A 27,990-nucleotide genomic window follows, 5' to 3' on the forward strand; every position below is an offset into this window, starting at 1 on the left:
AAGACGCAACTACCAGGGGCAGTTAAGCAGAGCAGGAGAGAACGGAGAGAGGGGTGTCCGTTTGTGTTCTGTCTCTCCCGATGTGTGCTCGGTGGGGCGAGCACGATGCAGCTCGGCTATTCCACTAGGAAAGCTGGAAAGCTTAAGTCCTCTCGTGCTGAAAAGGGATTTTTAGAGCGAAAAAGACAACGATGAAATGAAATTTCATTTTCAGAATGAAAAAGGCACTGGGGCCTCAGTGTTTTGTGGGGAAGAAAGTCAACTTATTGTAGACTGTATTCAAAATTAGTTTCAAGAACCAACCCCTTTATAAAGTTTATTTCTATATTGTAAGTTTGCTATGTGATGAAGGGGTCTTCTTCAGCTTACCTACTAACATCTGTAAAAATGCAAAAGCTTTTGCAACCAGGAACAATTGATGTCTGACTTTCTGAAACAGAGAACTGATTGCAGCTAGAATAGCTGGTAGTGGGATGACTGATGCATTTTAATGTTCTGGACATATTTTGGTAATCCAATTACATATTTAAAGTATAAAACTGACATTCAATAGTATCAATGTAATTAGTATAAATGTCTAAACCCCCAGATTATATCTAACACTGTCTGGCACCATTTCTTTCAGTGTATCTTTTGAGTATGCATGTGTCTGTACACATAGACATACTTAGTTTCTTCTAAAGAAGATGGTGCTAGTCTAACTTTCCATTTGTGTACTCCTTTCACTGTTCATCTTCTTTAGGGTTAGATATATTCAACAGCAACGTGAGAGTTGGTTCTTAAGAAGCTTATTTCAGGGATTATCTGCGGGTACATAGACAGAGTTAATTCAGTTATTTGCTATCATGCAATTAGGAATAACTCATAAGAGAGTGTGTGTACGTAGGAATAGCAGCATAAATCTTTAAAGCAGCTACATATTCTAACATCATAATGTAGCAAATAATTTGTATTTGTGAGAAGATATTACTGGCTGGTTAGGAAAAGTAGAGGGAGAAAAATCCCATCCGTCCTGTTGATGCTCCCACGTCCTTACAATTCCACATCTTTTACAACAGGTCTTCTTCACACTTATGGGAAATGGCTTAGAAGGAATGCTTGTTTTTCATATGTTTTAGAAAAGTACTTATTCCTAATCCTTCAAGATTAGGACTGCTGGAGACGGTCCCTGAAGTTTGTCTCTTAATCTGTGCAGTGCAGGAGGGAGCTGCACAAGCAGAGAGCAGCCAGACTGCTCTGTGGTGAAGATCCTTCAAGGGGATTGTGGGCACAGCTTCACCGTTAACATCAATGCTTCCACATTAGCTGATACAGTCAGGGCTACAGAGGCTGGCCCACTTTTCCCATCCCAGTTAGATCATCTGCTGTGATAAAACTGTCTGTTATGGGAACAGGATTATCTCTGGCTCAGTCACTGGACTACGACATAAATCCATTGTTTCCCTGCTTTTGCACCTCATTCCTCTTATAAGTGAGACTGTGTAGTCTTTAGGGCAAGCTTACCCTCTTGACCTCTATTTGTACAATGTCCCATGCCTAGGAAGAGCACTGTTAAGATCCTTAGATACTCCTTTTACATGGTACTGTAACGCTAATCATCTATAAGAGGTTTTGGAATAGGACTTCAACTCTACTGTCTCCCAGAGATGTGCTGGCTTAAAGACAGAACAGGTGAACCTCCAAAGGCTTTTCAGGATCATCTAAAGCCAAATGCTTTTCATCAGCAGAAACAAGAAAGATAAAGAATATTTTCATGCTGGGCTACCATAATCACCGTGAACTTGGCTTACCTGCCTGATACAGCCTATTTCCGTATATTGAAGCAGCCACACAAAGATGGGAGAAGGATTGTGATATGACTTTTTGACAGCTCTAGAAGATAAAGTCCAAAATTTATCTGAGAGACCCAGATTAAAATTCCCTGTCTAAGATCAAAGAGTTCTGGTAAATCTCTGACTGGCCACCAGTATCCCTGCCATGCTCTATGTCAAGCACTCAAGTTCTGAATATCCTTCAATCTAAATGCATGTGAGTATAGACAACTCTCTCAATCCTTTGGGGCAAGTAGGCTCTGGGAACTGAATGTCAACTATGCCTTAAAATTGAGAAAAAGTAACAACTTCAGTAATTATAAGGAAAGGTGGCTGCATCCATATTTTGTAGGATGACCACATGATATTATTACATATGTTGCATTACTAACATAATATAACAAGTGACTATAAAGCAACATGAAATATTCAGATGGGTAGGTAAGATTAAATGCAGATATGCTTACCTATTAAACAAAGAACAAGGCTAATCCCTCAGAAGACAATCTTTCAAAGGAGGTGTTAAAGAGCTAAACAAAGTAAGCTGCAATTATACAGTTCGACTGACAAACACATTCTATGTCATGGAAAAAAATGCAGCATATGTACCTGGCAACATAGCATGCTAAAGGTAGAATGGTGCCAAGTGTTTTCTCAGTGTATGAGACTACGCAATTTGGGCTGAAATGCTGCCAGAGATATTCCTAACCCCCTAAACAATGCAGTTTAACACACTAGTCCTCCCAAGCTACCACAAGCAACAGAAAGCTGGGACCAGCTATAGATCAAAGGAGTTCTGCAGACTTGCTGACACCATGCGTTACAGAACTGGTTAATGTTGCAAGCTCAATTTCTTCAGCCCATAATCTTTGTATGGTGTTTACCCTCAGTGGACTTCCACTGGTGCCTTTTATGCATGCTGGCAAAACACCTCTACCTGTTAACTACTGGACAGGTGGCTTTTTGCAACTCTACATTCACCTGTCTGCTCGATTCCTCTCATTATTTTTGCTCTTTCCTCCTTGATGCTTCACTGCCCTCCTGTATGGCATTACCACAACCTGCTTCAGGTTGGTATAGTATTTATATAGTATTACAGCAGCACTCTACATGGGAGAGTTACATGAGGGCCAGCCAGGCCTCTAGTCATGAGAACCATGACCAAAATAGCAATGCACAAAAGCAAAATCTCCATGGGTTCTAGGATTATGCAACACACGTGTGAATAACCTGGCAATGAACTGAACAAACTTGCCACTGAAAGCTTCAGGTTTACAAGCCCAGAATTACTTGGAAGTCTAAGAAAGACAAGGGGCTTGGGCACAGGAGTGCTCTGGAAGAAAAGCCAAAGAAGGCAGGTTCCTGGAGAATGTCTTTCAGTCCTTTAAGGGTTATTTGCACCCTTTCCTTCTCTCTTACTCTCCCTTCAATCCTCCCCCAAAGATAAAAGGATTCATTTTCCCTCCGTTGTGGAGAGCTGCATAGGACTTACTGGCTACTTCTTGCCAAGACAACACCTATATGTTTCTTAATGCATAAGGAACATTGTGCATACTTTGGTGTACAGCAAATGTGAAGTTCTAGATATGGAGATTTGAAGTATTTTCTCAGTAAGTTTTTCTATCTATATGCAATGTATTTCTATGACTTCTCTCTTAATATTGTTAGGACAAACCTGTCACTGAGTTTTCTTTTTCACACTTTCGGGCTTTCTTTTGAAAAGGCAGTTTTCTTGACAGTGCAATGGAGCTGAAAGTTAGCTCTAATGGAGTATAGGCAGCTTTTCTAAAGTTAAGATAGTTAAGGCCAAGTAGTTGTTCTTGTCATAAAAAAAATCTTTCTTCCACGAGGAACTGACAGCAAGATGATTATCACCTATTATTTATTTTACAGTGAATCATGCCTTCTGTAGAAAATACGAAGACAGGCTAAATTAGGGAATTATTGTCTCTTTTGTTGGAAATAATTTTAATAGTGCATACAGTTTGTACCCATGTCAGAGTTATAGTTTTAAACATTTATTTTCTTTTTGGCCTATGCTTGTGGATCAGATTTCCCTCATGGCAGGAACCCACAAAGGATAAAATTCACGTTTATGCAAAAATCCTGCTTAATCATCATGGTGACATAGTCTTTGTTCCAGCTGTTTGTCCAAGGTCAAATTTCACCCTGAGTTCCTAAGTAATAAGAAAAAAAGGACATTCAGTGGTACAGAAAGCGTGCAAATTAAGGCAAAAGCTAGCCTTGGATGTTTAACATGAGGCAGTAGAATTTTCCCCTGTGAAGTAGCATCAAGTCCACTTATCATAGTACTGCATGTCCCCAAATTTTTGCCTGAAGTGGAGCCACCCTGTTGCTAATGAGTGGCACCACTTTCAAAACTGATTGAACTCCAGGGACTTTACTGGCTGATTTGTGGTGCAAAGGTAATGCTGATGAGTTGCATCTTCCACCAGCTCGTACCTGCACTGCACAGCAAAGTCATTTTAAAGCTATAGATCTGTGCAACATTTGGGGAAGCTCCTGTATCTTGTCTTTTTAGCTCTGAGTGCCTAAGGCTTCTCTTCCTTGGAGTTATATCCACAGCTGAATAGGTTAATAAAGCAGGAGAGACTCTGCTGCAGTCAACAAGACTGACTCTGGTACAAGTGAGAGGAGAACCAAACAGAAAGCCAGGACAAGCCTTGCTCTTCCAGTATCCAGTTGAGTACAGACTTGACACAGTCTGCCCTATTATGCAAGTTAAAGGGAATGTGGCCATAGTTCCCAAGAATATATAGCGAAAGCAATATTAATAGGAGGCCATGTTAGACAAAACCCAAAATCAGTTCTATGTGCTATAGAAAGAATCATTACGGCCTCTGGTGCTAGTAAGAGCTGACATAAAACCAAATGTTATTTATTTTTTGAGGGAAAAAGCACTTCAAAAGCACCGTGGCATTTGCTTGTTATATGCAAGGCATATTGGGGCAGACCAGCTTTCAAAGCTGGAAGTAAGCATAAGCTATAAAGATACAAACCACTCTCTCCCTGCAAGTAGGGCCTGGAAAACAATTTGAGGTGTATCTAATTTAAAATTTTGTAAGTAAGTGCTGCGGTATTGGGCCTGGATATCATATCTACCCTCCTAATCTGGCTGAAGTTAGACATAATTATGAAATGTGATTACTATTTAATAATAGTTTCTTTCATTCAAGGATCATAAGTGAATTAATCCTCCCAGCATTCAAGTGAATTGGGCAAGGATCATTTCACTCACCTCTGGGGTGGAATGCAGCAGCTGCAGTGTAGCACCCAGTAGAGCTGTATGGACATGCAGGACTAGCGCTGGTCCTGTCATCCCTGGCAGCAAGTCAAGAAAGCATATGAAAATGTCCCTCTAAAGATTATGCTTTTTCATGACAGGTTTCACTCTATGGTGAAGACAGGCAAGGTCCGAGACTGGACCGATACTTGAGATGCTGAATAGCAGTATCCTGGCTTGTGCCTGCCTCCCTTTCCCACAGCTTTAATAGGCAATAACAATGCTGGCATGGCTTGGAGGTAGGGGAGGGGCAGGAGAGTGAAAGCTGCCACAGCACTTTGAAAACGCAACACGTGGTGTAAATGTCATGTCATTACTTTCAGTGACTCTTTTCAAACCACAAGTACCTGCAACAGCATGATTGTGTCTCATCTGAAACAGGGCAACCCTACCATCTACTTCACCATCATTCCCAGCATGGCCTTGGGGAGAGGGCAGGAAGAAAGCACTGCTTACCAGAGTCATGAGCATTACTTCTGATAATGCCTCCTCCTTCCACAGGAGCAAGGCAGACAGACAGCATGGGCACAGCAGGGCCAAGGACTGCTGCTGGCCTTGGGGTGCGAGGTGGCCTGTGGCAGGCTGGGTAGCAGGCAGGACATAGTTAAGGGAGTGCTGAGGGGAATGGCAGCATCTCTCATGACTCCTTTGGCTGCTTGCCAGGGAGCCATGTGACTCCTTGGTTAAAAGAGTCCTCTCAACCATGAGACACTTCCCCCACTCCCCCCGGTTGTACCTTTTCTTCTCTAAAGTTAAAAGAACACAAAACGTACCCACAAAACTTTCCACATTAAAGTTATATTGTAGTCTGGTGACTCAGGGTGAGAAATTCAAGGGGAATGAAGAGGAAGGGGAACATTTCTGAATCAGACCTGTTGTGCTGAGCCTTAAAGGAGAGGAGAATTCTGCTAGATGGATAGCAGCACTGCTGTACAGCACAGTGAGCAAGGAGCAAAGGATGGGGCTTAAATCTGTTCCCTACATCTGCTAACTCTGACAGAGTCCAAATCCAGTGGACTTTGATGCTATCAAAATGGCTAAGGGTGGCAGTGCAAACAAGTATGGTTTCTTCTGGTTCCTAGCAAATTCCATTTTCTCCACTTCCATGGACTACCTTTACAGTTTTTGGTTGTTTTTCTATTATTGGCACCTCTCATCACAGTAGCTGAGCACTGCCCATAATAATTAGACTTGCACATCCCTAGCAGACTTCCTGGAGTCTTTTGTTCTCCTCCTTTCTCTGTGCCTGGGGAAACTCTGCCCAGGGTAGGTGCTTCTGAGGGGAGGGACGGGGTCAGATTATTGTTGTTAGTGTCACTCTGGTTATGTTGTAAAAGATGTATCAAAGAGGAAGTTCTTGCTCTACGACCTAAAGGTCATCAGAGCCTGGATTAGTCTAATCTCCAAAAGTTTGTTCCCTAGACAGATCCTTTCGACCGAGAGTAACTTACCTCTGGGCTCAGAGCTTTGTCTTGTGTTTTATGATCTTTGTTGTTTCAGATGAGCCCAACATCCCTGGCAGAGGTCTGTTTGGTCTGTCTTTTCTCGCTGGGCAGTGATCCACTAATTTCTGTGTGGAGGTTAGGCTTCACACCTTGAACTGGAGATGAAAGAGAATAGGAGAGGTGAGGAGGACTTGCATGCAGAGGCAATATCCATAGCGTAACCACTCCTGGACACATGCAATCTACTTTGAAGTTGGTGTGCTGTTTTCATGGTCAGAACACTTTGGAAGTCATAAAGCCTGTGTGGCTCACTTTGGCTTTGTCCTGTTTTGGGGAGCAAAAGGGCAAAACATTTTGAAATTGCCAGCCAAGTGGTTTTCCAGGCTCATCTATCTGTTTGGGTCTCTTGTGGGCTGCACTGAGGAGTTGCAAAGGCTGTGGCTGGTTCAGGGATGCCCATTCACCAGTAACTCACAGTGCAAGCTGTGCTAAGGGCAGGGAGGTGGTTCTGGACAGGATTTAGAAACATCCTTTGTACCCTCCAAACACAGATATGCTTCTGAGCAGAAGCAAGGCATCGTCTTAGTGTAAATGCTCATTTTTAAAGAATGTGCTCAAGATAAAAATGTGTGCCTGCCCCTGTGTGCTCTTCTCCCCACCCCAGCCAAGCAGTGTGCCAAAGCCAGTTCCTCAGCAACAGGACTTGGCAGGTGGCACCTGATGAGATAATCATGCCCCTGGGACATTAGGAGGCATGAGGTGCAGCCAGGTGCTCCTAATCTGTCCATGGGTGTGATTTTCTGTGGTAACCACACCTTCAAGTGTTGTCTTACTGCAATTAGGAAATTTGTTCAGTTTAGGTCAAGTACTTCTATTAGGGTGCTCTTCACGTCTAACACGTGTTGGCATGGCAGGAGCGTGGATGTCCAGGGTCACACAATGCATGGCACTGAGTGGTGTTCCTTCAACTAGCAGGGAAAGGATCCTACTTCTCACCACTTTGCTGTCTGCTTATTTCTGAACTCAGACCTTCCCTTCGTGAAGACACACTCATCTGAGCACTAATTAGGTGCATATAAATCCAAATGGAAACTGTTCTAGCGGTCTAGTGGAAGGTGTCCCTGCCCATGGCAGGGCAGTTAGCTGGAACTAGATAATTTTAAGGTCCTTTCCAGCCCTAACCATTCTGTGATTCTATGATTTTATTTCCTATGTGTTGCCAACAAGTAACATTTTAAGAGTTTGTTACTTTCACTGGGATTTCCATTTTGCAAGCAGTTCTTTAAAAACCATAACATATGAGGACCTTAGTGCAGCAAAGATAAAAGGACAGGTCCTTCTTGTAGGTAGAAAATGCCTTGCTTTCAGGGGCTGGCTTGCATTTCAGTCTTACTACAGGTATGGGAGCTAGGTGTTAAATCAGACTCGTAGTGAAAAATACCAGGCAGACACCCATGTTCCTATCTTCTTTTCTAAAGACTTGATGTAATAAGGTCCAACAGACAATGAAGTGCTCTGGTTATCCGAGAGGTGAATAGGAAGGGGAGGCCTCCAGCTGCTTGCAGAATTTGTTCCCCATGTCTCCACTTGGGCAGAGCTGCCATTGCTTGTCATGTCTGCAGCAATACTGTAAGAGGTATGAAATGAAACATACAGAAGTGGCTTCAAATACTGGCAAGGTCTTGGTGTGACTCTGGGGAAGCCATTCCCACCTTTGTGCCATTGTGCCTCTTCCAGCATTGCCTGCTCGGGCTGCAAGCAGAGGAAGATCTTTCTGTGTCTTCACACAGGGAAGCACATGCAATGTCCCAGGAATTGGCCCATCACTCAGATAGCCTAGATGCTGCCTCATTCAAAGTTTAAATTTAAATTTTGGCTCCATCCAAACATTACCTGAATAACTGCAGGATTTAGCTTGCAGTATTTTGGTGGGATAGTGCTGTTTATTGGAAAGAGGGACTGGTGTATTTTACCTCTCTGAAAATGAAAAACACTTTCGGTGCTAACAAAAGTCCTGCTTTTCTTCCTATTGCAGCGGTATGTTTTTTGAGGTGTATCAGGTCTTTGCTTACATGATAGTTGCCATTGTATACCTAATTAGAAATCAGCTTTAGCTTTCTGACAATAGCTGGCACGAGTCATATTTCACTCTAAGACATCTTGTGAGATAATTAAAGCGATGACTGACAACATAGCACAGCAAAAGGAATGTTTCTCAAAAGTAGAGCCACATTACAGGTTGTAACTGTACACATTCTGTTAAATGCAGCCCTGGTAGTAGTATAACTACTCTGATTTTAATGTATTCCCCAGAAGTTAATCTGGACCATTAGTTTTTGAGAGCAAATCCTGAAATTCTCTCAGTTCTGACTTCTTTTTAAATTCATGTTTAAATGCATGGGCATGTATATACTGCTTATGAAGGGTGCCTGAATCACAGCCCAGGAAAATGAATTCCTCTCCTTACCCACAAAACCAGTGCAGCACAAGCAGAGGGTGTGTGAGCTTCCCCACTCCACCCCATCCTTGTGTCTCATCCATGACCTAGAGGGGCAACCTCTAGCTAGGCATAAGCGGGTGGCTCAGTCTCTGTACTTATTTAATCCTTGGCCAACCTGCTAAGGCTGCCAATAAGGGTGCCAATTGTGGTGGTGGTTTCTGTGATGTGGATAGTCGTCCACTGGGAACTGGATTAAGATCATCAACTTATTTCAAATACTCTAGGCCACAAAGCATCTGCCAAACAGTAACCATTTTTTTGGTCACTACTGACTTGGGTCATGTTTGGATCAGCGATGAAAGGCTCCATATCCCAGCATCAATCCCCTGAGCCGTAAAGTTTCCCGGAATATTTTTTTAAAGAGGGAAAACATTATTTATTGTCCTGGATTCTACTTTGATCTGCTGTTCTGTTGTACATATTGACCCTTTAAGGTGCATAATTTTCATTATTTGATTGTAGAGGGTTCAGATGCTAGAAAAGAGTTTGGAAGATGACAAGTGGCAGATCCATGTGGTGTGATCCAAAATGAGCTCCCAGAGGCAGTGGTTACACACTCTGGCACCTCATCTGGTATTGTCTTTGGATCTAAAACGGGTCTTACACCTTCAAACTTACCACACAGTCCCCCAGCAGGGAAACTGCCATTAAATTGAAGATCACATTGCTTCCTTTGCTCTTGTTTTTTTCAGAGATACCTAGACATCCGTGTCAGATCTGTAACATCAACCAGCTTTGCTGGTAGTTCTCCCAGCAACATTATATTGTCAGTGGTCCCTGCTGAACCAACCATAAACTTTTGTGTATGCCCACGAGCAAGCCCATGTTGTTGTTGCGGGATAACTTATTTCACAGATGCTGCAGAACTGTGGGAGGCAGAAACTTAATCATTTGTCTCAAATCACACAGCCCAGCGGGGCAAACAGCTGGAGTGGAATTTTCCTGATCTCAGCCTTGCCCCCACATTATTAGCACACCTGAGAGTGGAGCTAGGGCCAGCTGAAATTCTTAGTTTAGCTGGCAATGAATAATACTACTTCTTGTGGCAGCGTCTCTTTATCAGAAGAGACACAGTCTTAAAGAATGCCTGGGATGAGAAGCACATTGTCAGCAGGCTGAGGGAATGTCTTTCTGGTTTTTCTTGGATAATACAAAGCTGTGCAATATTGCCATCAGCTCTCCCTCCAGCTGATGCAAATGCTAAGAGGTGATTGGATTTTTCTTTCCTAGGGGTAATTTGCATTTACGCCAGCACAAAGGCACTGCTTTGCTTGCAATAGTTCCTCAGAATAGTGAGTCACCTACCTTGTTCTTTATTACACGTGGAAGTGAAGCATGCTGTGATATCAAAGGAGTGACTGTTAAGATGATAGAAAATTCTGAGCAGATCCATTACAGGTATGGATATTCAGAAGCAACAGATAGAGTTAAAAATGATATTGAGTTGATGGTATTTGTGAGGCTGTGGTAGAATCTGCTTTCTATCACACAAGAAAAGGGCCAGCAGCAACTTGCTGGTAGGTACCTCCAGTGGTTTATTGGTGTTAGACTGGGAAACACATATTTTGGATTTCCTTTTATTTTGTTTAAAATAATTTTAAAAAATTTGTTTTATTCAATGTATCTGAAGGGGGGATATAAGGATGCTGGGGAGGGACTCTTCATTAGGGACTGTAGTGATAGGACAAGGGGTAATGGGTTAAAACTTAAACAGGGGAAGTTTAGATTGGATATAATGAGGAAATTCTTTCCTGTTAGGGTGGTGAGGCACTGGAATGGGTTGCCCAAGGAAGTTGTGAATGCTCCATCCCTGGCAGTGTTCAAGTCCAGGTTGGACAGAGCCTTGGGTGACATGGTTTAGTAGGAGGTGTCTTGTTGGTCCGAGTCATTGCTCCATCACTTGGACAGAAATTTAGTCACCTGAGAGCAGCTTTTTTGCAGCTTAGCAAACTCAGCATGAGGACCACAGTCTGGACAGTAGCATAGCCAGGAATCAGGAGACAAGCATGAAAAGAAAGCACAAACAGAGCAACTCAGTAGAGCTCAGCCCAGAGTCCCCTGCTGTGCTGCTGAAGCTTATTTGTCTCCAGAAAGGATGTGACTGACCATTGCTGGTCAGGAAGAGAGACATCAAAGGGCAGAGCACAACGCATAGATGGCTAGTTTCAGCTAGCAGAGGACGATCCCCTGGAGATGCAGGAGAGGGAATGTAAAAGAGGTAAGAGACAAAGAGCAGTTTACATCAATAAGAGAATTTGGCTCTGGAAGAAGATTTTCTGCATGGCTGCTCCACATAAATTGTGCTTAGCTCTACAGCTGCAGGATTTTGGGGTATCTGATGAGGGTCTTTAACTCCTAAAGACAATTTCACTATTTAACTACCATCCATGGAACCAAAAGCCTTATATGGATGTAATTTTAAGTTTAGAGATTTGGAAATGCTGTAATATCAATGGTTAAAAATAACATGAATTAAAGTCTCTGTCTACAGGATATAATCTGTGAATATTGGGGCAAACGTACTCTTTGCCCTGAGAGTCCCCAAATGGAAGGCCTAACTGCAATACATAATATTACAATTCTTCAGTCACAGCAGATGCTGTGTAACACTGGTGTAAGGCTGAACTGAGACAGTCATTACTGAGGGGATGCTCAGCTTTTCCTTCCTGTAGAGCATGAATTCATTTCAAAACCCAAGCTTTCAGGGGCTATGGCATTGTTTGTGTGCAGCCAAACCATGAAGGATTTTCTTCTCAAATTAAATTCAGCTCTTTTCTTCCAAACTCTAGAGCTAACTCTTTATATCAGCTGACTGGGATCCAATTTTTAAAATATATATAGGAGCTATTGCTTGGCACAGAATAGAGTCATTGTTTTTTATAGCATCCATGCACTACCATAGTCTAGTTTATTACTCTGTAAACTATTTTGGGGATATATCTTTGTTTATATAAAACCAGGTCCAGTACCATGCATATTTCACATCTTTTCTGTTGTTTTCTGCATGGACATAAATGTGTATAAAGGGTTTACAAGATTCAGAAAGACTCTGGAGAAGGTCCTCCATGACTGACTATGAGTGGTTTGGGGATCTTCATTTTAGCTTTGTTCAGAGCTCTTTTTCCAAAGTTGCTCACAGTTTTACCTGAAGTTGGTGCCTCACATACACATACACAATTACAGTCTATGTCTCACAAGCCTAATTCTCAAAGTTTCACCCAGCAATTTTCACTAAGGACGTATGTGTGTGCAATTAAGACCAGACAAATGTTAACTTAGTCTGGCTATTGTATCTTACCCTTCTGAGGAGCTCAAATTAGATTCCTTGAGGTGAACAGAGAAAGACTGTAATTTGAAGTAAACTATTTTGTCAACTCTAATATCAGTGTAGCTGTGCCGGTTTCAGTCTTACAATCACAGAACTGTATTTTTCTTTTTCTCCCACACCTCTATTCCCTCCAATATTGTTTCGAAAATAAAATGATTAAGGAAGGAGATAACTGCTATAAAAACACATTAAACTGAAATGAGTCTCAGGAGCCACTCATGGTCTCTGTCGGAGGATTCTGCCCTTTGGAATAAACCTCAAGTCAGCCACTTTTACTTGAGATGTGAACCCCAAAACATGCTTTCCAAAGACCAGGAAGTATGTGGCAAATACCTGGAGAGAGATTTGCTCACATGTTTAGCAACACACCCTGGCATACACGTATAGTCACCCAGGCAGAAGAATAAATGCTAGCTCCAGTGCTTCCAAGTCGAGAACACGTATCTGGGCAAACATAGGTTATTATAGCTCGGGACAGCAAACCACAAAGGCATTCAAAGAATCACCACCACAACATTTTACAGAATATTATTACAACTGTCACCAGCAGTTCTGTCAGAAATCCGAAAATTGCAAGGGACAAAATTTAACTACTGAGGAGCAGGGAATTCTCAAAATTTGTCTGGCAGTATGCTGGCACATTTCAGACCAGATGGAGAAATGGTGGGCTTTCCTGCTATCCATCCTGCAGAGCACAGGGGACAAACGAGTATCGGAATAATACTCAGCTGGACTGTCTCCAAGGACTAACTCAAACACTGTTCTTTATTGAAATTTCATTAGAGCTGTGACTTTGGAAATCATAAGAGAGAAAGAAAATGGAGCTGTGCTCAACTGGCTTATACCTGCATCACCTGCCCCAGGAAAATACGTCACAGTAACACTGCAGTTAAATTAATACCTCCGAGTTCACATAAGTCATCTGGTTGGGCATTACCTTTCTCCATGCCTCCTTGATGCAAGAGGTTGTCAGAGGAGAAGTAGAGATTTGGATATAAGGATCTGGGAGTTGGCACTTCTGGAGCTTGGGAAGCTTCCACAGGAAGGGTTTTGGTGCCTTGAAGCCTTGGGATATCTTCTAGACCTTCCTTCTTCTAGGAAAGGTGCAGAGCTTGAATTCCTTCCTTAAATCCCACAGCCAACAGTGGCTTCATCCATAGAATCATAGAATAGTTAGGGTTGGAAAGGACCTTAAGATCATCAAGTTCCAACCCCCATGGGCAGGGACACCTCACTCTAAACCATATCACCCAAGGCCTCGTCCAACCTGGCCTTGAACACTGCCAGGGATGGAGCATTCACAACTTCCCTGGTCAACCTATTCCAGTGCCTCACCACCCTAACAGGAAAGAATTTCCTCCTTATATCCAGTCTAAACTTCCCCTGTTTAAGTTTTAACCCATTACCCCTTGTCCTATCACTACAGTCCCTAATAAAGTGTCCATCCCCAGCATCCCTATAGGCCCCCTTCAGATACTGGAAGGCTGCTATGAGGTCTCCATGCAGCCTTCTCTTCTCCAGGCTGAACAGCCCCAACTTTCTCAGCCTGTCTTCATATGGGAGGTGCTCCAGTCGCCTGATCATCCTCGTGGCCCTCCTCTGGACTTGTTCCAACAGTTCCATGTCCTTTTTACGTTGAGGACGCCAGAATTGCACACAATACTCCAAGTGAGGTCTCACGAGAGCAGAATAAAGGGGCAGGATCACCTCCTTCGACCTGCTGGTCACACTCCTTTTGATGCAGCCCAGGATACAGTTGGCTTTCTGGGCTGCAAGCGCACACTGCGGGCTCATATTCATTTTCTCATTGACCAACACCCCCAAGTCCTTCTCCACAGGGCTGCTCTGAATCTCTTCTCTGCCCAGCCTGTGGCTGTGTCTGGGATTGCTCCGAACCAGGTTGTAGGACCTTGCACTTGGCATGGTTAAACTTCATGAGGTTGGCATCAGCCCACCTCACAAGTGTGTCAAGGTCCCTCTGGATGGCATTCCTTCCCTCCAGCGTATCAACCCGAACCACACAGCTTGGTGTCATCAGCAAACTTGCTGAGGGCGCACTCAATCCCACTGTCCATGTCAGCGATGAAGATGTTAAACAAGACTGGTCCCAACCCCGATCCCTGAGGGACACCACTCGTTACTGGTCTCCAGCCGGACATTGAGCCATTGATCACAACTCTTTGTGTGTGGCCATCCAGCCAGTTCTTTATCCACTGAGTGGTCCATCCATGCTGCAACCCTTTTAGCTGCTACTTGAGCAAAAAGCTATTTACGAGCACATTGCCTTAAAAGTTCTGGTTACACTACTAGGGGAGAAATGGTTAAGCACACTAACTGCCATTTTTACCAGATTTTTGGAAAAGCAGTTTTATAGCATGATCTGTGCAGCTCACAGTTCTCTCAGAACTGTTTTCAGGCTCCTTGCAAACTGAGTGGAACAGCAAGGTTACAGTATGTTGTATGTTGAAGGGCTAATGAACTAGTGAATAAATTACTCAGGATCAGAATGGTGCTGCAGCTTCCAAATAGCTAACAAAGACACCTTAATGTCATTGGCCCAAATTACTCTGTGTTAGAGCCTGCTAATATATGTGCAAAGTATTGCTGTGTGTGTGTAAACTTCTGCCAGCAAAGCACTGTTGCCTCTATCATTGTATGTTCAAGGATGTTTTCCTGGACACCGACACATGGCACAAACATATGTTGTGAGTGCTCCCCAATGCTGGGATGTGATTGCAGCCAGACAGTGCTCAGAGTGATGCCGGCAGTGCCTACCTTTTGTGTTCTTGTGTGATGCCCTGTATGGAAAAAAGATCTACTGTAGAAATACCTGAGAGAGTTATGAAGCATATTATTTTTGCTACTGGTCATGCCCATTTCCCTCTAAATCCATGTGTTTTTAATATTAAGAATTCAGGGACTTGTCTGTAATACAGTATACACATTGTGGAGTTGTGAAAGTGTCCAGCTGTGCAGAATTCAGCTGGTGCTGCCCTAATAATGTGTCAGTTGGTGTAGATCTGGAAACTGAAGTTCAGCATCATGTCCTCTCATTTTGGTTCCAGTGCTGGATGGGATATTTGGCTATCTAGCATAGTAATTTATAACCAGAACAAAATGCAGTTGTACTTTTATAAGTGTGAAAAGTGTCCTAACCTACAGTCCAGAGGGCGAAGGATATTATGTCATTACAATTACTTTTTTAGGCAACCTAACGGAGCTACCTACAGAAAAGTGTGGATTGCCCCAGAGTCAATAAGTATGATTGTGTAAGGCCTAGAAATGGACAGAAAACAATTCCTAGGTCCTCAGTAGTACAGCACAATCCTTTCCAGTGGTAATGACTTATAAGATATTGCACATGAAGCCTGTCAGTCATCCAAAGCTGACTGCTGCACCTCTGACGTAGGAAATACCAACTGTGGGGAAATATGTTTATTTATGTACTAGTGGTTTTATAACTGCTGCTTAGGTTTGGAGCTTCAGAAGTAGCTCTAGCAAGCCCGGGTTAATGGACTGAGAGGAAGAGAGGTACAGGATAAGTAATGTAGGAGGCATTTCCGCAGCTTACCAGCTGATATCACCACAATGTAAGTGATATCAATGTATGTGCTGAACAAAGCAATCTGTTGTATTGGATTCCCGCCTAGCTCAGTTCAGCAAGAGGCTGACGTTTTGTGGCCTCATCTCACCAAAGCACTTAAGGCTGGGAGTATCCCACTGGCTCTGGTTCGAACACAGTTGGAACATGTATGCATTTAAAACTTTCCACATGCTCTTAAAACCATGTCTAAAGCCCATTCCTGGTGTGCTCAATGGGACGAACACCGAAAGGCTGAGTGTCATCAGTAGGCACTGGTGACGTGTGTGCTTCGGTCACAGCATGCTCCCTCGGGTGGGCAGTTGCTTCACCAGACTGTTTTCAGTTACATATTTTTCCTGACCAAGGTTGTTTAGTTTGTCTCTTTGCTCTCAGAGAGACCTTTGCTTGGACAGTTTGAGTCACTTTTTAAGAGCTGCCTTTAATGCAGGAGCTCAAGCCGATTTGGGAAACCAGCCTGCAATCATCAAAATCAACAAATCTGCGTATTGAACATGCTGAATGTGTAACATCACGTAGATACCTAAAGGAGATATGAGCTCTTTAGGAAATCAGACTGCTCCTGTGCTGGAAACCTGGCTTTCAATTTTTTGGAAAGTCTGGATGCTGGACAGATTTCCTTTTAGTTATGTGTCTCTGCTGTCATCCCTAGCACTCTTAAAATCTTACTAAAAATATATCTTCCTCCCGGAAAGCCTGGAAAGCATTCATTCATTCACTCACACGTGTGCTACTGTCCATACATCCAGCTGAGGATGTACGCATCTCCCAGCACTGGGTCCCCTCCCAGTACCTCTTCTCACAGAGCTGCACCTCCAGCTGCCTCACTATCCTATACGTTGAGATGTGTCATGGCCCTTTATTTTTGGTTTCTCCAGCTCTGCTCCAGGGATGGTCACTCCTCCCCCAGCATTGTCCTTTCCCATTGCCATTCTAACATTTGCTATTTATTTATTTTTAAGCTGGACCTCTGCTCTACAGCTGCCCATACAAAGTAGCTTCTAGCAGGGTCAGTCATCAGCACCAGTGGATTTCCTCATCTACCGCTATCTCCTGGTCTAGCAGGGAAGGAAAGAGAAAAACACGTGCACAGGCAAGGTCCTGTGCAGGACAGCAATGCTAAGGCAACAATAATGAGCTCTGATACTGACTCTGGTTTCCTGTATGCATATTACCACTGAGGACAGTCACTTCTTTGGAGTCCCCAGAGACTCTTGTAGACGTAAAAGGATTTTGGCTCAGGCCACCTTCATCTGATACAGTCATTTGCTTTAATGGGATAAATTAAACTACTTCAGTTCCCTCCCAGATTGAGGAACAGCTGATTGAAGGGGAGGGTGTGGAGGTTGCAGTGGGAGGGAGAAAGAGGGAATAGTCTTCTTTGAAAGGAAATAAATGCTACCACTTCTGCTAATTGCATAAAAGTCAAAAGCTAAGACATAAATGGGAGTGCAATTCTGAGATTACTTGACAGCCCTGTTATTCAAATGCAGAATGCTCTATGAAGCAGGTACAGAAGAGCTTAGTGTTAGAAAAGGCTCTTATCTTGTTAAACCACTCATGTGTTACAAGTCATCCCCAACCTAACAAAGATTAATGCACCACAAGGAGCATTAAAAACTATAGATGCTAGAAACTGTAACAGTGGACCCAAACATCCCCTCGTCTTTGGAGAACTGACACCTCAACCAAGTCATATTTCAGACCCCTTTCTCATGACACATCTGAAACCTACCTGTCTGTGTGCACCTGTGAACATGCAAAGTACTCTTTTTGATGGGAAAACTGACTTTCCAGTCCAATTAATCTAGTGAAAAGACTCCTGCTGTTTTCAATAGGCTTTGGATCAAGCTGAGATGTGGCTGATAATGTACATCGAGCATTAACATGGGGCCCAGAAGGATGGCAGATATTGCATCTTCTGCTTGTATTTTGTAGCTCCTATTAAAGCCAAGGCATACCAGAGTGCCTCATCAGAGACTACTTACTGTGGAATGGCAGAAAATTGGCCTCAGTGATAACATCCAGGGTTGTTTTCAAAGTCAACTGGAATACATATTTGTGTGTAGGATTTTTCCTTTGAAAAATTCAATACCCGGAAACTGCAGTTGCTCCATGATAAGAGGTAAACAAAGAGAAGAACAAAAGGAGCTGTGAAAGGCAGCAGCATGTTGCAATCTACTTGAATGTTTATCTGCAGCAACATGCAGAAGTAGATTCATACAACCAAATTTAGGCAATGAGGAGAGACTTTCAAGTCAGGAGTCGGGTCTCCCTGGGTGCCTCCTATAGTTAATGGAGAAACAGGCAGGTCCATGGGGTAATTCAATCCACCTCCTTTCTGAATCATCCTGGGAGGTGGCTGGCTCTTTTCTTGATGGTAGAGGGAACCTGGGATGTGTGGTTGCCTAACGCAGGCACCTCTGGCAGCACTGCGAATGGCACAGAAAATGGGCCCAAAGAAGCAGGCTACCAAACATCTTGTTTAAACAAGATTAAACATTTGTTTAATTCTTATTAAAATGAATTAGACCTAGTCTGGCTGCCTGAATCATAGAATCACAGAATGGTTTGGGTTGGAAAGGACCTTAAAACTCACCCAGTTCCAACCCCCTGCCATGGGCAGGGACACTTTCCAATAGGCCAGGTTGCTCCAAGCCCCGTCCAAGCTGGACTTGAACACTGCCAAGGATGGGGCAGCCACAGCTTCTCTATGCAACTTAGGCCAGTGCCTCACTACCCTTATAGTGAAGAATTTCTTCCTAATGTCTAATCTAAATCTCTCCTCTGTCATTTTAGAGCCATTCCCCCTTGTCTTGTCACTACATGCCCTTGTAAAAAGTCCCTCTCCAAATTTCTTGTAGGCCCTTTAGGTACTGGAACACTTATAAGGTCTCCCTGGAGCCTTCTCTTCTCCAGGATGAACAAGCCCAACTCTCATCCTGTCTCCATAGGAGAGGTGCTCCAGCCCCCTGATCATCTTTGTAGCCCTCCTCTGGACTGGCTCAAACAGATACACAACCTCTTTTGTTTGGGGCACAAGAGATGGACACAGGACTGCAGGTGGGGACTCATGAGAGTGGAACAGTGGGAGAGAATCACCTCCCTTGACCTGCTGGTTATGCTCCTTTTGATGCAGCCCAAGATACTGAGATGCAAGAGATTTAGAAGACTGCAAATGGGATGCTAAAGAGGCAGAGGACCAAACTCTGCTTTGTCCCCGTGATAACATGGTATGCATGGATCCCAAGTAGTGTAAAGGAAAATGAAGCACTGGCAGTCTTTGTACTCTATGGACTTTCAGATTGATGAATTTGAGCTGTAAAAGCCCCTCATAAATTAAAATGGTCATGAGGTTCTGCAGCAGTAGCATTCTTAAGGCTGTTGGACCAAGTAGGGTGATAGCAACATTTTGTAGAAGGTGGGATAGTGAAGGCTAGTACCAACCCACTGCTGTTCAAGAAACAAAACGAACTTCTTAACCTTTATTATGGGTTATCAATGCCATGGTCAATGTACATGTAGGGAGGAGGCAGAGCAAACCTGTTTTAATTCAGGAAAGGGGCTCAGCAGCAGTTTGAGGAGAGGCAGCACAATCTCTAGAGCTGGTGAAGTGAGCTTGGGACTTCCAGGCAGTGAGGGTGAGTCACAGGGAGGGACAGAGAAAGAGAAGCGAGCTCAAATCTGGGAAGGTAAAGAGTGTGGGTGGAAAGTGAATACCATGAAAGAGCAGAGGGCAGCTTTGTGAGTCAATTGAATCCTATAGACACTAATATTTATCATAAATACCAGAGAGGCTTTAGCAACTGCAAAATCTCAGAAAGTAGTAAATGAAAACTTTTTCCTGTGGTTAGAAGGACCAGAGAAGACGTGAGCAGAGGAAAAAGAGATAACAGGACTGCGAACACAAGGAAAGGGGTATTAGGGAACATGACATAATGGAATAAGGATTAGCAGAAATTATGTGGCATGGACAATGAGATCAGATGATTAGCTTCTCCAGAAAAATGGTGTGTTGTTTTACCCAGTAATCCCTTATTAAAAGGGTGCTAGAATGCATGAACAATACAAGAAAACCCTGTCTTATTTTAGTGGCTTTTCTTTCGGTAACTCCATGAGTTTTGGCCATAAAGCACTGCAAGATATGTTTTGGGTTTTTTAAGTGCTACTTCATTTCAGTTTTATGTGTCTTGCTTGCTTTGATTTTCAGATGGCAACGAACGCAAGGCTTACAATCTATGCAGAAGTATTTTTAACTCTGAAAGTTTCTTTTGGGGAGCACTGTCAATGTGGAGACCACCATTTGATCTTTTAAATTCACAACATGATCTTTAACCTGTGGGGTGCAATAGCCTGTCAATGATTAATTTCTTTCTTCAGAGAATGCACTGCAAGGTGAGGGAAATGCTAATCATTCTAACAATTTTCTTACATAGCTTTTTGATTTTAATAGCAAAACAGACATTGTGAAAAAAAAAAAAAAAGAAAAGAAATGCATCTTTGAAAGTAAGGCAGCAGTATGACGCCTAGGACAACACAGATATTTTGCTCTGGCCCTTTTAGAATGTTACAAAATAAAGCCTAAACTTGGGGCATTCCCAACATACAATCATAGAAAATCACAGAATGGTTAGGGTTGGAAAGGACCTTGAGATAATCTAGTTCCAATCACCTGCCATGTGCAGGGTTGTCTCACATTAGACAATGTCGCCCAAGACTTTGTCCAGCCTAGCCTTGAACACTGTATGTAGAAGTGTTATCCTCCACCTCACCCTCCATTTTCCAAAGGATAGCTTACAGTGAATTTCAAGTATAATTGCCAATGCTGGACTCTAAACCTTCTCATGCGATTCCTGAGGTTAAGTAGAGCACTATTGAGAATGAATGTAAGGGTGACAAATGGCCACAGCTGATATAAGTTAGGACAATACATGCAAGACAAAGCAGGGAAGGGAGATTTTTTATCTGAAATTATAGGAGGGATCATTATGCATTTAATTTGGTGTTGAGACTTTTCTGTGGTTGCCTCACTAATTTCAGACAAGACAGTTCAGAAGACCTTTAGAGATGCTACAGAAAGGGATACTGCCCTGACCTATGTGACTGTTTCTCTCTTAATCTCTAGAGTGCTCTTGAACAGGATTTTGCAGGTCACATCAGAGTTGTGTCTGAATTTGGCATTTGATAGCTCCAAGTCTGGGTTAAAATTTCAGTTTAGAAGTTATTTCTTTTTTTTTTCTGGGAACTGCCAATGTATCCTGAATGTGACTTCTGCCTAAGTGTGCATTGGTGTGTGATCTTTAATTCGTGGTCACATTTTGCTACAGGATCCTTGCCTCAGGAGTGCATGCTCTGGGGCATTTACTTCAAGGGACTTCGGGTTGGTTGGCTTTCCTCCAGGACTGTGATAGTCTGGGGGGAGTGGAAGGAGCCTTAGGTCAAGAGTTTGAGTGTTGCTGTTGGGACTGTCTTCTGTTCTTTCCCTGGCCCAACTGCCTGTGGATTACTAGATGAGTAATTAAAATTTTCTTCTCTCCCCTGCAACCCTTAAAGTTAATAGTAGCAGCTCCTTGTATCTGATTGTTTGATTCAGGTCCCAGGATGTGACTTGCTGTGTTTCAGACAAAAAAAATTATTTTGAAGGCTGGTGTCCTAAGAACTGTCCAACTGAACTCATTGAATCAGTGAATACTTTATAGCTAAATTCTGCTAGATTTCTAAGGTGGGAAGAATCATGTCTTCTCTCCTTAAAGGGATACTATGAAATGATTTTTCTGTCATTCTCTCACACATTGTGTTGATAAGCAATATGTAAAAGCCAAAGACAAGCCCAGAATTCATCAGTAAAATACAGTTTGGAACACTAATAAAGCCTGAGGTGAGCATAGCAAACAAGAAGAAAGCAAGACAGAGTAATTGCTCATCAAGGGAATGCATCCACCCTGTGCACAAAGTGGACAGACCTATGGGAAAAAAGGTTGTGTTGCCATTGAACTGCAGGCTGTATCACTATGCACACACAAAAGACAGATAAATTAAAGTTTTGTTTTCAGTTTTCATTCTGGCATTTACTAACTTATGTGTGCTTGACCTTATGACCTTAACATGTTAGTATAGAGTCACTTTCTATCAGTTAATATTATGCATGCTTACAGTGAGAGAGAGAGACTGATACAATGTACTGGGATATGAAACCCTGATGCAAGTTGTCTTTATTTATTTATCTATCTTATTTTATGGAACAGTTCTTTCCATATTTGATTTTCTGAGGCTTCTTCCATGACATAATATATTGTATCACTCACGTTTATATTAGCAAGTTAATTGAAGCCTGTTAAATCCTAAAATTTAACAGTTTGGGATTTTAGAGGCATTGCCCAAATTCATCTCTCTTATTACTCTAATGACTAATGACTAAGTGGCATTTAGCTTATTGCACACCTTTCATTTTGGAAGGTTAATCCTGCTAGCCTTACTCACAATGAAGAGATACATTGACTTGGCTTATTACACTGGACTCCTTTGTGTCGACAACTCAGTAAACGAAGAGACATATTTGGATGCCTTTGCAGGGAAAAAAAAAAAAAAAAAAAAGAAAAGAACTACTTTGTGCTTGCCAAAGAAACAGAAGCATTCACAGGGCAAATTAAAACTGCCGCAAAGCTTATGGAAAACTGCTAAGCGATAATTTCACATGGCAGTTTGCTGAATGCTGCAACCTGCTTATAAGCTCTTGGTTATATCCACCCTAACTCTTGAATTCTAGGTCTTATTAAAACAAGGTGTATTTTTAGATAAAGATGTTAGAACATACTGTGATTTCTACAGCTGATTACATTTTGCAAGAGAAAGAAAGCAAGGTGAATGGCTGGGTGTGTGTGAGCATAGGTACGTGTGCCTGTGTGTGCAGGTACCTGTAACACAGGTGGAGTTAACTATTATTTGAAAGAAGAAAAAATCAGTCCTGATGATTTGTGGTTTGGCTTTGGTTTTGTCTTATGTTTTATTTTTAAGAAAAAAAGACAACTTGTAAATGTGCAGCCTGCAAAGCAGTTGGCTGCATTAGGCCAGGGTAAATAAAGAAGGGTGGTAGTAAAAGCGGGATATCGTGGAATATATCTGAACAAAAGAGTGCTGTGACCTGAGCTTGACCAAAGCTCATGGAACAGAGGTATCCCAGCTTCAAGGTGATCAGCCCAAATTTTGCCTAGGGCAGTGTTAGTTGGAAGACATAATCATCCAGTGGCTGCTGGGGGCTTGAGGGGAAAATGGATGTTGTGACTTGGCAGCAGCTCCTCCATGGGTCCCACCAGGCCACTTCTGTAACTTGCAGCAATTACGCTGCTGTTTCTGTCATTAGCTCCAAGGCCAAGTGGTAGGACAGGAAAGGTGTCCCTCTGAGAGGCCCTTAGATTGTGGCTGAACTTACAGAGTTTGTGATTTTAGAGGCATTGCCCAAAGTCATCCCTACTTCATCACTCATAGTGAATGTCCTACTCACTGTAGTACCCTCCAGCCTTTGAACACCCAAAGAGAGTAGGCAGCTGGGAAGAATATAAGCCACAAGAAACAATGGGTTAAATTTACTATCTCACCATCCTGAGGAAAAGCACTGAGAATTTTTAGTGAAGAAAGAACAGACAACTATGTCAGTGTCAAAGGGCAAAACTAATTTAATACTGCAGAGGTTTCAGTTTTCTTTTTGGCTGTCATTTACTCTTCTGTGACAAACGTTAGTTTCTGAGTCAATGACTGGAAGCTCAAAACAGAATCACTCAGATTTGTGACAACAAATACTGCAGCAGAAGTCACCTGGGCAAACCACTAAGGGGGGTGATGGGCTGTTCACCTTGGGAAGTGTTAATGTAAAGTCTGGATCCTTTCTGGCATGTGCTTTAGTTCTGGGTTTCTCAGATGAGAAATTTGTGATTTCTTTAAGGATCAAAAGAAGAGTTGGGTGATGCTACAAAATTCTAGATGGCAGCATTCAACCACTTGGTTCTTCCAAGGAGTGAGAGGCAGTGCAGATATGGGTGTCCCATATATGACTAGCTAAGGCACAGTGGTGTGGCTTCAGTTTATTGGTAGGAGCTCAGCTCCTCCACCTCAAAGGGAATGTGCAGCAAGCAAGGAAGGAAATGACAGTGAAGCAAAGGTGTGTTATTGCCAAGTGAAGAGCCAACGTAGTAAGCATTTATAAATTCTCAGAACTTCTACTGAATTTATACTTGGGCTGCATCTATGATAAAAATTTGAGACATAACATACCCCGTATATCCTTGTCTTTAGCAGGAGATAATTGATGCACAAACATTGACATCTTAGGCATGTAGATAACATGTTAGTTAATGTTAGTCTGTTTAATGTAGCCTAATTTGAAAATGATATTTAAGATGGTACTTCTGAGACACCTGAAGGGGACATTTAATATTTGCTATACCTATACTCGTATACCTTATCTGGAGTTGTAAAACACTGACATATGTTTGGCAAAAGTGGAGTGGATGGCTTGTTTTGTAATTACTACTTTGGCAGGAACATCAGCTCAACTAGGAAAAAAACCTGTGTCAAAACCAAAACAAAATCCCAGCCCAACATCTTTCTTCCATGCAAATGAGTAACAGCACCTACTGAAAAACCAATCAGGATCATTTAAAAGAGTTTGAAAAGGATAATTTGGATGGCAGAGGGAAGCTCTAGAAATTATGGTAGTCTTTAATTTTTTAGTGCCTCCCTTCTTTGCTCTCAGCTTGTTTGCTACTGGTGGTACCTATGTGGGAGTCAGTTTGTATGTGCTTCTATTTTTTTCTTTTTAACTAAATTAATGCCTAGCACTGAGTCTGTACCATGGAAGAGATTACAAGAACAGGCAAGTCACTGTCCTGGCCCACATACCGTCTAGGAAGGTAAAATAGATGAATGCAAGGAAGCAGGAAAGAAACACAGGACAATGAAGTGGCTTGCCTGAAGGAACAGAGCAAATCAGCCAAGACTAGGACCAGATTTTATTCTTTTGATTGAGTATCTGAGCCACTGGACAAGTGGCTCTCCACCTCTTTTCTGTGGACGTCCTAGAACAATACCTAAGCAAGGAGAGCAAGCGTATGTTGCTCTTGAGGACCAGGAGACTTGATATCCTGCACTTGTTTGATGCATCCCTCATGCAACCCAACTCAGGTTGTGAACATGGAAGTGAGCTGATACCCTAAATGGGAACAGAGCAGTACGAGATCATAGTCTGGGTTTTTTTTTTCCGATTTTCTATGAGTCTGTGACTCCAGAGGACAATCTCTCAAATTTCCATTTCAAATTTTAAACATATGGGATGACCTGGCTTATTATTTCCCTAGTTTGACATTATAGTGCTAAGGTCTTTCATACAGAAAGACAATATGAATGTGAAAGTGTTAATATTGCACTAAGTATATGCCAGGGAGGCTTCTCATGTCATTTAGAAGCTGTAAGCCTCTAAAACATGGATGATACTGAGGTAAACAACTAAAACCAGCTAAACTTAATCTAGTGTGCAGCAGCTGCTTGGTTTTGATCCTATCTAAAGATGTATGTTTACTGGAAACTATAGCTAAAAATTTTCTACAAACTCCTGTGTGGAGTTTTGGTCCCCTCCTTTTACATTGTGCTATAATAGCTGGAATCCCAAAAGGAAACAGGTAATTCTGCAAGTTTCGATAAGCACTGATGAGCTGAGTAAGAGTTTGCTAGGTACTATCATGCTAGATATTGCATGTGAAAAAGTTAAAATGGTATGGAGCCATTTCAGATATTCTCCACCAGCCTTTCCATTCAAGTTCATGAAAAGCTTTGTGAAGCAGAAGATGTTTTGGTTTAATTGCTACATTCAAATTCAAAACAATCTTTTCTTTTTTTTTTTTTTTTCATAGTTTTGTGCCTCAGTATTCACATTTCTCATTCATTGCTATTCTAGGATTTTTCAGTCCCTGATTTTTTAAGAAAGTTTTTATTTGTTTGACATAGGACAGGTTTGAAAATGATTTGGTTTGCCTGTGCAGTGTTTCACCATGCTCAGAGGAAGGCTCAGAAGGTGTTAGATCCCACCAACAGCTGATGCTAGTTAAGAAAAAGTAATGGAAAATAGCATGTTGAAAAAGATAAGTGTGGAGTAGATGCAGCTACAATTGTTTGATAAAGTTGCTGTACAGAAATTACAGATCTTTGATTCCTGGCTGCAGTAACTCACAAGATCTTCACAGGGACCTACTTCTTCATGTTTTCTTTTTAGTCATCTATACCAGCATCAGGTTACTCTTTGGCTGCTTTCTACACAACCTTCCTTATGATTTAGCACAGGTCAGGACAGCTGTAAGCTTGCAAGTCAACAACTTGCACTCAAACACAAGGATCTCAGCCACCAGGAAGATAGTCTGTCAATAAGACAAGAATAAAGGTACTTAGTATTTTACCATGCTTTGGAGTAAGGAATATTTAAGTCCACGCCTTCTAGCTTGAAGTAACAACAGTTTGAAAATATTAGCTTACTTTTGTGAGTTCACAGAATTAAGTGTGGGTGATATTTGTGCAATTTGCTGTATTTTGTGCAGAATTTGAAACCCATGATAACACAAGGACATTGCCAAGAATGAGTGACCAGGGAGACAAATTGCTGTAGACAAATATAACCAGCTTTTTATTTTTAAACCATTGATTCAGATCATGATGAAACTAGTAGTTCTGTATGACATGAGTTGGACCAACCTTGGCATAATTTCCAGCAGTCCAGAACACCACAGGTGCCATTATCTGCCTTTGCCTCATTGACAGTATTTACACAGAATTCAAAGAGTTAATGGTTATAGAAAAGGAACTACCTCTTCACCCTGAGAGAGGTTTTTTCCATTTAAGTACTGAATACTGTGGTCATTGGGTGTGCATAAGGAAACATGGAAGGGAGAACATAAATTTCTAGAAACTTACCAAAAGAAATGTGCAAGTGGTTTTTTTATCTCATTCTCACATTAAAAAAACACACAAACTTTATTTTGGAAGACCTGAATAAGAACCTCTTCTATAACTGGAAAAAAAAACTATCAGGCAAACACCCACTACTGAATTATCACTTTTTTCTTTTTTTTTTCTGTGTCCATGTAGGGTTTTATTTTCCTCTGTGATCCATGTATTTGTCATGCTGAGTCACCTAAGGTCAAGTAGCATAATTGTCTCTGCCATACTGCACACCTTTTTTGGGGTCACTGTTGCTATTGCAGCTGTTGGTGTCACCAGACTCTGCTTAGCTTGGGTACCAGTAGCAGCACAGTGTGGTGCTTGGCATGAACTAGAAGCCATAGAAAGCACAGATTCTTCACACCAGACTGTTCTCTTCTGGCCCTCTTTACATTGCTCAGTCTCTTGCATAGATCTTCTCATGCTGCTGTCACAGCTATGACCACATTACGGACATAGATGACACTATTAACAATAGCGGGCAGTGGGTTTGGTGTATGAAGTCTCTTTCTTCCAAGACTTCCAATTTTATCTGCTTTTTCCTATCTTATTCCTGGCAACTACTAGCATTTCAGCCAGGTCTTGCTGTAGATTTCAGTCAGTAAAAGTGACTTTAGTAGGCTGCTGTGTGTTAGGACTTCATACCGGAAACTATTTTATTTCCCTTTTGGGCTTACATTTTTCCTTCTGAGTGACTGACTTTTGTCACAAGAAACATTTCTTCTTTTTTTTTTTTTTTTATGAGCTTTTCTCTGTGTTAGAGTTTAAGAAGTGATGTGTATGGATGGATGATAGAGGGTACACTGTGCTGAACATTTGTCAGAACTCAGAATAATGCCTCCATCAAGAAACTGATGTCAATGTTTGTGTCTTTCAGTGAAGTAGTGCAATGGTAGTTTTAAGCTTCATAATGAAGCTGGTTAGGGAACTGATAATGACATCTATGGTTAAAAAATGGTCTATGGCATAAAAATCATTATAACATCAAGCTTTCTGATGTAAGTCTCCAGTTCTCTGAATC

General features: G+C 42.1%; 1 protein-coding gene and 1 long non-coding RNA gene across 6 annotated transcripts in view; one reads left to right on the forward strand and one right to left on the reverse strand.

Annotated features, from left to right (window-relative positions):
• WNT7B (Wnt family member 7B) overlaps window positions 1-27,990 on the forward strand; it is a 97,628-nt gene that overhangs the window by 10,423 nt on the left and 59,215 nt on the right. The gene's annotated exons all lie outside the window — the stretch shown is intronic.
• On the reverse strand, window positions 37-26,313 carry LOC133214961 (uncharacterized). Its single transcript, XR_009726284.1, has 4 exons — window positions 26,209-26,313; window positions 6,567-6,715; window positions 5,572-5,697; window positions 37-133 (listed from the first exon to the last, which is right to left on the reverse strand). It is a non-coding gene; the product is annotated as an uncharacterized LOC133214961 (long non-coding RNA).

Source organism: Neopsephotus bourkii, unplaced genomic scaffold, assembly GCF_033783945.1.
Source record: "Neopsephotus bourkii isolate Nb327-2 ecotype Australia unplaced genomic scaffold, CSIRO-AGI_Nbou_v1 NB_107, whole genome shotgun sequence".
Lineage (NCBI taxonomy): Eukaryota > Metazoa > Chordata > Aves > Psittaciformes > Psittacidae > Neopsephotus > Neopsephotus bourkii.